This window comes from Cygnus atratus, chromosome 6 (assembly GCF_013377495.2).
Source record: "Cygnus atratus isolate AKBS03 ecotype Queensland, Australia chromosome 6, CAtr_DNAZoo_HiC_assembly, whole genome shotgun sequence".
In the NCBI taxonomy this organism is placed as follows: Eukaryota; Metazoa; Chordata; class Aves; order Anseriformes; family Anatidae; genus Cygnus; species Cygnus atratus.
In genome coordinates this window covers 10,948,396-10,958,608 of record NC_066367.1, presented here as the reverse complement: position 1 = coordinate 10,958,608, position 10,213 = coordinate 10,948,396, and positions in this window count along the sequence as shown.

Here is a 10,213-nt window from a genome sequence, read left to right as displayed (position 1 = left end):
GCCGAAAGACTGGAGAAGAAAGATGTTGTTAATCTGATGCTCTGGCTTCAGTTGCTGATGCTGTCAACTGCTCAGAGAGTTAAAAATGAGTAGATGAGTATGGAGCTGAGATGGGATAATAAATATCAGGCCAGTACCCCCCTTAGTTTCTCCCCTGTCGCCCTGAGAGATGTTTCAGAGCTGGCGGTATTCATTGCTAAGCAAACATCTGCGTGTGTGTGTGAACGTCTCCTTCTCACTAAATATCACAAGAAGGGGGGGAGCTCCTCACCATGCAGGAGCTGGATGGGCTCTCTGAGGTTTAACGTGAGTCTGGGGCTGTATTTTTGCATTGACAACCCTTCATACCTGGCCTTAGTGCAACTTCTGCTCACCTAGCCCTGAGTGGGAGCTTTCAGGCTCTCAAGCCCGTGGAGCTGGTGGACTTTATGAGAGAGGAGGGAGCGCAAAGTGACGCTGAAGGCTTCGCCGTTGCCTGTCCTGTCTTCAGACACTGGTTTCTGTGCCCGTGGGAATCGGACAGGCAAGCAAGGAGCTCATAGTGTGGCAGCGATGGGGTTGGGCTGAAGCAGCCCCATCTGCACTCCCCACAGGTCCCTGCAACGTTTCAGCCACTGACGCAAGTTCTCGGCCCTGTGCGTAGGCAGGGAGATGAGAGGGCTGCAGCAAGCAACTGGTCCATGCTGTGGTACTCCCTGCAGCCTTCAGGCTTTGCCAGATTTTCTTCTTTTCAGAGACCCTCCTCCCCACCAGGGGCTCGGAGCTTCAGCTGTTTTTGGCTTTGAAGGACAAGCAGGACAGCGGCTTGGTGGCAAGGTGCTGCTGGAGGTAGGGGCACACAGCGATCCCCTGGCACCTGCCCATTGTGTTTCTTCACCTGTCACCTTGGCAGAAGGCTTTTTGGGTGTGAGGGAGGAGAAATGTCCTACCCAGGGCCTCACAACTGGGATGACCGTGCCTGGCTGTTAGCCCCACCATGCTGGAGCACTGCATCCCCACGTAAACCCCCTCCGTGCACCCCAAAAAGCCCGGACCTCCTGCAGCTTGTTTCTCACATGTGAGAGTGGAGTCACCTACAAAGGGCGAGCAAATGGAGCGCCGAGAGCCCCAACCTTTCCCCGCCACCCCCAGGACGTCTCCTTGTCCTTCCGCTATGCCATCCCTCCTTGGGAACGGCCCGGCCATCGCTCCCACCCCGCGTCCGCACATGCCCTGACCTTTCTCCCAGTGCTGTGCACAGATCTGGGGATGGTTTGGGTTGCCTGAGCGCTGAGATTCTTCTCTCTCTTTCTCTCTCTCACTCTCTTTTTTTTTTCTTTTTTTTCCCCCTATGGAAGTTGGGTGGTTTCCAGCATGAGTCACTGTCCGCCTCTTCTCTGTAATTAGCGTGCTGGGAGTTGCAAGTATGACTTTGGTGTAGTCTACTAGAATTAATCAAAGTGTATCTTACACATTTAAATGCAGTAAAACCATCATCCGGCCAAATCCCTCCTGACTGGCACAGCCCTAGCCCCAGTCCTCTCTCCCTCTGCTCTTTCCTCTTCTTTTTTTTTTTTTTTCCTTTTCTCTTTTATCCTTCCCTTTTAGCACTGTTTCCCACAAATGCTTGTAACCTCCCTTTCCCTTAACTTTGGCAAAGTCCTTCTCACAGCGGTTTATTTTTTGTGCAAGTTTTGCAGCCCATTTCCTTGTGTCCATGAATGTCTCACTGTGGTTGGGTGTTGGGAAGTTGGCACTTTGGGCTTTGTTTGTTTACTTCACAGTCTTTTGACATCTTAAATATGAGAACAATATTACCATTTGACACTAGGAATAAAAACAAGTGATCCACCCTACTGCTTCTTTCAACTCCCCATTAAAACCTCTTCATTTGTAATTGGTTTCAGGAGTGACCAAACTTTTAAAGGATCAGAAAATGTTGTGATTTCGGCTTTTCTCCCTTTCTGGCCATCTTGTTGTATAATAGCCATATGGGTAGAAGAGCTCCAGTTGCTTTTCTGATGTAAGCCATGCGCGTGGTCAAGACCTTCTCCAAAGTGCTGCCTAGTGCTGATGTTGGTGGAGACGCCCCCACTCCAACCTGCACATACCAGTCAGAGGTGGGATTCCCACTGGTCCCCATCCTTCAGAACAGTCTTGAAGCTGTGTTATCAGACTGGTCTTGGTGGTGGAGATGTTGGTGCTCACTGTAGGAATTTACCTGACCCTTCTCCCCATGCTGGGCTGGGGTGAGCCGCTCAGCTGATGAGACACAAGTTTTCGGGTTTATTTCACACAAAGTCCTGCATCATCTTTGCTCCATCTGAGGGCAGTAATTGGAGAGATGGGATCGCATCTGCAGATGAGTGGTTCTTGTTCTGTGTGCTGTCACCAGCCCTCTGTGTCAATAAACACCAAAGGGGTAAGTTGGCAAATCCTGGGGGCTCTGCAATGAGAGTTTTGGCTTAATGAGGTTAATTAGTGGTTAAAGACAAGCCAAGAGCCCAGGACACAAAGGTCAGGCAAAGTCTTGCTATGGCCCTCTATTGTCTTGGAGTAGAAACCTCACCTTGAAAGGGCGGAGAGCTGCTCGCCAGAGGGAAGCCCCATCTGACATCTCCTGCGAGAACTGCACTCTATAGGATAACGGAGTAGCTCTGTTAGAAGTATGTTGAAACAGAATATGGGCTTTCTGTCATGCAGAGAGTAGTGCTGCTGAGATAAAAGGCATCCTGTACCTTAGAAGTACAGGTAGGAGAGCTGAGAGCTGGGCTGGTCTCCATCCAGTATTTTCCCTTGAAATTATGATTTTTTTATATATATATATTTTCCCCTGAAAGTGGAGTACAGATTCCCTTGTCTTTTGATACCCACGGTATCTGTCATCACTTAAATTCCTCCCACATGACCTGCAAGTTCTTAAAGACAAACTTGAAACTTCCCTTTGCCTGGAGAGTGGGATTGTTGCATTCCCTCTTCATTTACCCACCTCTGTTTTCAGTTCTCAAGATAAATACATAAAAATATGTGAGCAGCTGACATTCTGGTCAGTGAAATTTCAAAAAGTTGAAATATTGATTTGGGACGAACTGAAACATGAAATGGGAATTTCTGGCCAACCAAAAAGAAAAAGGTATATTTTCTGGTCAAGTGAGATATTTCAGTCAGCCTGAAATGAAATACCTTACTTGGACGCTGAATGTTTTATACTGTAAAATTAAAAAAAAAAAAAAAATCCTTTCAAAGCTTTAATTTAGAAAGGCTTGAAATATGCTGTTCTGATTTTTTTTTGCCAGATTTTGTTGTTAAAACCAAGCACTCAGTGAAACCGCTGCAAATTGTTTTTCTTTTAAATATCCATTTGAAAAATATCACCCAGCTCTACTTAATCTGGCTTTTTATGGCTTCCCAAAGCTCCAGCCAGCAATCCCTGAATAATTAGCTTCTATCTGCAATCTAGGAGCTCCACATCTGCAAGCCAAATTTCACCTGTAGGTGATTGTCAATAAAGCTGAGGACTGAATTTGAGAGTCTAGGAGTTAATGAAGAGGAAGATGTTTTTGGCACCAGTTTGGGAAAACATCTCAGCTCAGCACAGGCCTGTAGCATGTACTTAGATGCAAGTGTGCGCGTAAGTCCTACTTGGCACATGTTTGAAGTGCTTTCCTGAGTCAAGGCCTTCAATTTCAACCTCCTAAAAAGTTTTGGCAAACCATGAAATGTGCTTAAAGACCAGAAATGAAAACACGTCGTAGTTGGCAATAACCTTTGAGTTTTGAGGGATGTTCATTTTATAGGTCAAAGACATATGGGAAAAATTCATACATTTCCCAAATAACAATGCATAGCATTGGGAACAATTTAATCTGAAACAGCAACGTGGGGTTGGGTCATTAATGAATCTTGGATGCAGTCATCCATATGCTGTGAAACCCGGCCCAAACGGGGCGCCCAGCTAAGGACAGATGTGCCCTGATGCGTGGTGGGCTTGGACCACTGCTTGTGCCCCCACTTGCACCTACAGGCTGGTGGTCCAACTCGTGACAACCGGCACAGTGCTGAGGTGGGTTGTCCGGGTGCTCAGGGCCGAGTGCCGGCCACCTGTGTGTCCCTTGCACCTCATCCAAGGAGGTCTCCAGTGGCCAGCTCTTCCTGAGCCAAGATCTAGAGCTCCTCTGGAGCCATCCTGGCAGAGACAGAGGGCCTGTGAGTGGGGAGTCACTCTGCTCCAGTGCTACAAGTGCTCTGCAAAGACCTTGGCAGTATGAACTCGGGGGAAGCCAAAAACATGACAAGGGTGGACAGGCGTAGCATGTGTGTGGGAGGCGCAGAGGTCGGCACGGAGACACGACTGCCTCCTCTGAAAAGAGGGAGGCTGAGCAGGGCCTGGGCAGGGTCTTCACAGGCGTCCTCCCTTTCTTGTGAGCACTGAGCTTGTCCCTCTCCTCGAATGCTGAGTTGGGGCAGGTTGCTCTTCATCACGGTGGATGGGGTTTTGGAAGGAGCCCATTGGGGTTCAGCCCTCTGTTCCGAAAGATAACAGGAACGTCCCAGCCAGCAGGACTTGGATTGGGATTTTAACTGTACAAAGGAAACCCCAGCCTCACGATTCGTTATCCCCCTGCTCGTCACTTGGCTCTGTTTCAGATTCAGCCTGTAAAAGGCAGTGGAGAGATTACATGAAGGAGCTTGATTGCACGTCCACTGCATCAGTTGACCCCAGAGTGGCAGGGCCCCATGGACCCTTTATTTTTATCCTGGGCTCAGATTGCTTTTCAGTTTTGCAAGAGAGTTGGAGGTTGGGGACTGTGTGACTTCCAGGACAGGATGCAAGCTCAGAGCAAAGAACCTACCCTGTGCCATTAGCCAAAATCCACAGCTTGATTTTCCTTCAGGTTTGAGAGTAGGTTTGTGCCATTAGACCAGACAGCCCAGGAGGGGCTGACACATTCATGTGTGTACTCCAGCCCCGTAAGGCTGGAAGGGCTGGAAGGGCTTGAGTAAGGTAGAGTGAGTATAACACATGCACACACAGCTCTGTTTCAGCTTCTGAGCCATTTGAGCACAGCAGAGACCTTAATCTCAACTGCTGTTGCTTTCATTAGAGCATCATATGGGAAAACTCCCTCTGAAGATCTGCTGTCAGCACCTGGAGATGTTGTGGAGTAGATAAGGTGCAGGTGATGTGTGCATTTGCTGTTATTATGTTTATTCAACCTGTTGGAGGAAGCAGCATGGTCCCACTTAAGCCCATCACTATCACAAGGGGAGAACTAGACTTAAAACCTGACTTGGGCAATGCCAGATTTGTCCTTTTCCCAGGATTCTTCCTCCCACCTCTCCCCCTCCTCTTCATTGCAGCTGTATCCACACGATGGCACTAACCCGCAGGCACTGAGCGAGGCTGGGGAGATGAAGTTCCCCCCCAGCCAGGGGAAAGTCTCCTTAACAGCCCTGAGCAGAATGAAGGCCAAGTGGGATGGAAAAGCAGAGCTGGCTGAGCTGGATATGACCCCCACCACTCACACCGGGTGGGACTTGCACACATTTATTCCTGGCTGGGGGTGAGTTATGCCATTATCAAATTCATCCTTGGTTGTTGTGGGCAGCAATTCACATTGCTTATGGCTTACCAGGGCATAATTAAACACGTTAGGCTATGCAGGAACTGCAGGAACAGCCAAGCAGTCATCCACAATTTGCTCCCTGGCTGGGTTGATGCAGAAAAATGTGTACCCTTAGCTCAAAGCTATCATGAGATTTCAGAGGAGACTGACCCCACATCTCAGAAATCACCCTCTGTTCTGTTTCAGTGTGAACTGGGGTGTGAAGCAGTCTGGGCTGCACTGGTGCCTTGGTGTGAAGTATATCTCCTTGGCTCTCCTGACACTGCTAGGAACAGTGCGCCTCCATGTCCTGGCAAGGACTGTGCCATACGGGACCTTCACACCAGACCCAGCTGAAACCACCAAGCATGTTTTATCCACGAAGCCCTGTGGAATGCGAACCTGCAGCACCAGGGTACAAAGTGCATTCAACTCCAGAAAGGGTCAGGCTGTCATGGTGGGCTTTTCGTAACCACCTGAGGGGATTTCACTTTCAGTAGGATTTGAGTACCCAGATCCCTTAACCCTTCTTGAAACTGGCTGTCTAAATCACCTCCTCCTTGTATGGCAGCCAATTTATTTTCCCATGTCAGCTGATGTGTCGTTAAGACAAGAAAGTACCAAGAACCATCACTGCTGGGAAGTTTGAAGTGCAACGGGAGAGGTCAGGATCTGTAAAGCAATAGAAAAGCTGAACCTTTTGGGAGACTCAAAGGTGTCAATGGCATCAGAAGGGAGTGGAATAAAAAATAAAACAATAAAATACAATACAATAAAATAAAATAAAATAAAATAAAATAAAATAAAATAAAATAAAAAATTCCACTTCTGGATGTGCAGTTTCCCAAGAAGAAGCACAAATGATTTGCACATTGTCTCATGGGGTTTTGGTTGCTCTTTGACACTAAGCTTTAGCTGGGCTTTAGGGTATGTATGAGTGCAAGTAGCAAACCTGAAAACCATCTGCATTTTCTGCTTTTCCCCTGTTCTCTCTTCAAAGTGAAGCAAGCACGATCATTTCTGACAGTGGTAGGTTTTGCTGGGGTTTGGTTTTGCATGTTCCAGCCCTGAGGGTGTCAAGCAGGGGGCTGATGCTGTGGGAATATCGGTGGCAGAGCCATTAAAACCCGGCAGCGGGACTGCTGATCTGGCAAGAGTCGGCTGAGAGGTTATAAGGCTGGCCTGGGGCCATGTGTCACATCTCTGCCACCTTTATTTCTCCAGCAACCCTGACTGGCACTTTGTAAGTCGAAGCATGGGGTAGGATGCTGACAAAAGCTTCCTAAATAGCTCAGAACTCAGAGAAATAAGGAACTGCCCTCTGGTTTGGGGGAATGAAATATCTCTCTTGTTAAAGAGAATGTGAAGGGGGAAAAAAGTCAGTTCAGGGGTACTAAATGAAAATTTATGAGCCAAGCTCTTTGAGGAGGAAGGTAGAGGGAGGCAATGGTTTTGTTTAGAAGAGAAATCATCGGCTCCGAGCCTGACCTTTGGCTCCTCCTGACCCCAATACTAATGAAGGGGAAAGGGTCTGGTCGTATAAACATGTCACAGCATGAGGTTCACTAGGGTAAGATCTGGTTACAGCCCAGCAGAGCTGTACCAGAAGTAGCTGCTCCCAGCCTGGGCTGTGCTGTTGTGCTGGGGCTGGATTCCCCCAGTCCTGCCATGAGCAGAGGAGATCCCGTGCACCACCTTATGCAGAACAGGAGCTTCCCCACTGCAAACTGGAGGGCAGGGCAGGGACAAATCTGCTGGCGGTGTCAGTCCCAGTCATCACAGGTAGTTTCAGAGGTGTGCAGAGTGGGAGCTCTGCAGGTCTGTTCGACATCTTGAGGAAGCATGTGACTGGCAGGAAAGTATTTTTTAATACCGCAAATTATCTTCTCACTCCTTTAGGGAGAAACTATTGAAAAGTATTGAACCTGCTGTGTTTGCAACAAAAATGCTGACATTAGGATTTTTTTCCCCCTCTGAGTTACCAATATTCAATTCTGTTTTAATGTGGCGTTAAAAAGTATGGCTTTGTAAAGGCAATGCTGAAGTCCCAATGTAGAGGAACAGTGAGTTTAGTATGAATGAAACTCTAACCTGAAAGCAACACATGATATATGGAAAAGGGGTCTGAGGAAATGTCTGAAAGACCCATCCATCTCCTAACTGATGTATTCATGTGCGGTCCATAAGAACAGGCACGTCTTTGCTTACCTTCCTTTCTGCACTGTGTGTTAATCCTTTTCTTCCCCTGCACTTCTCCTTCCTATACGCACACCATTCCTTTTCTTATGGCTGGGGAAGGCAGTGCTCAGCCAGCACCTAATCAGAGGTGTACCACAGAAAAGTCTCAGCCCCCCCCCTGGACCTGAGGTGCAGCAATACCTGGGGCTGCTGCTCTGCCCTGGGAGGTGATGGATGGCCCGTGGGCATGGGGCTGCGTTAGCATGGGTGATCAGAGGAGGCTGGTGAGTGAGGGGTTGCTGGGTGAGCCACGGTGGACATGGCCTGAGGTGTCTTTTTGGTCAGGGAGTTCTCACATTTAGAAAAGCAGAGTGTCCCCAGCTGTGACAATGTGCATGCAGGTGCCTGGTGGCAGCAGCATGGGGCATGATGTCTGGATGTAGCTGACCCAGCCCGAGTGCAGGCAGCTGGTGGCTTGATGCAGCCCCATCGCTGCTGAGCAAAGGGTCATGGGCAGATCTGCCTGCAGGGAGAGTGAGCCAAGTGATATCTCATGCAAACATCTCTCCAACCAACTCCCCTGATATATATACCTAGAAAAAGAAAAAGAAATTAAAAAAAAAGAAAAGAAAAAAAAAAGAAGGAATTAAACCTTCATGGCCTAGATGTTAAAAATGGAGTGCAGGCACAACCAGATCCACTTGTCTCCAGTGGGCTTGGCAGCAAAGAGCATCCCTACACTTGCCTGTCCCCTCTCCTGAGAGCACCTCTCCTGGCATCCTGGCTGGGGCACTCAGGAGGTCATCACAAGACCGTGATTCCTTGGCTTGTGCCATTCTCAACAAACACTGAGGGTCTGGGTGAGATCAGACATCCTCGTGTTTCCCGGTAACATTGGTGCCAGCTGGGTACTGCAGCCTGGTGCTGCGTATGTCCATCAGAAGGAAGGTGGCATTGGTGGGGCAATGTGGTGGATGAGCTCCAGTCACGACCATCACTGCTGCTTGCAGGAAGCTCTGACGAAACATGGTCTGGTGGAGAACAGTGGGGTGGAACAGAGGTGTTCAGGGCTAAGCGGGGGGAAAAAAAGCTAAGCGACTATAGAGATCAGAGGCCTCATCTCAGACAGGTCATAGAATCATAGAACCGTAGAACCATAGAATATCACAAGCTGGAAGGGACCAACAAGGATCATTGATTCCAACTCCTGGCTCCACACAAGATCACCCAAAATCACACCAACGTGTCTGAGGGCATTGTCCAAATGTTTCTTGAACTCCAGCAGGCTCAGTGCTGTGACCACTGCCCTGGGGAGCCTGTCCCAGTGCCCGACCACCTCTGGGTGCAGAACCTTTCCCTAACACCCAGCCTGACCCTCCCCTGTCCCAGCTCCATGCCATTCACTCGGGTCCTGTCGCTGTCCCCAGAGAGCAGAGCTCAGCGCCTGCCCCTCCGCTCCCCTCGTGAGGGAGCTGCAGGCCGCCATGAGGCCTCCCCTCAGCCTGCTCTGCTCGGGGCTGAACAAACCAAGGGACCTCAGCTGCTCCTCATATGTCTTGCCCTCCAGACCCTTCACTATCTTTGTAGCCATCCTTTGGATGCTGTCTCATAGTTTTATGTCCTTAATGTGGTGCCTAAAGAACATCTGAGGTGGGCCATGTCTCAGGCTCGCGTCTGGATGGGGCAGAAGTGTGGTCAGCCCCATGGATGGGCTCCACCAGCTCTAGTGTGAGCCAGACCAATGCAGCAAGAGAGGCTGTGACCATGGAGCTCCCTGCTCAGCTTTTTGGGTCCATCACCCCACCAGGACTTGCTGTCCTGGCAGGCACCACTGGGACGGAGAGCCCCACACAGCCCTCAGCCTCTGCTGAGTGCCCAGAGGGGCAAGGAAGAGGAAGGAGCTCAGCCAGCCCCTCATGCTGGTTAGACCCATATGTGAGAAAGCGAGGGCTCTTGGAAGAGGAGGGTCAAGGTCCAAAACCAGCAGTGCAGGTGCTGAAGCTGTGTCCTGGCTTGAGACCCAGGCGGGCGGGGGGACCGTGGCGCAAGTCCCCACCTCCCATGGTGCACTGAGAGCCGCTGTCTCGCACATCTTCAGGACCTTGCCAGCTGGGTTGTGGCCCAGTTCCTGCTGAGTTTCCACCAGATCACTAATTTGGGAAAGAAAGCTGCAGTCTGGCAGGCCGCTTTTGAAAGAGGTTTCTGAAATAAGGGATGTTAGGAAATTTCATTATGTATCTTGTGGCCATGTGTTAAGCAGGAATGGTTTTTCAAATAACTACCCGGACAACTCAAAAGACGTGATGAACTGCAAATGACCCACAGAGCCCATTGTTTGTAGTAGCTGGTGAAAAAGCCACAGCGACTGAGGCAGGGGTGTTAGGCTGTGTCTGAAAACAATGCTGCTTGAGGTGGTGGCATGCAGCAGGGGGAGAGGAGAGTCCCCTTCA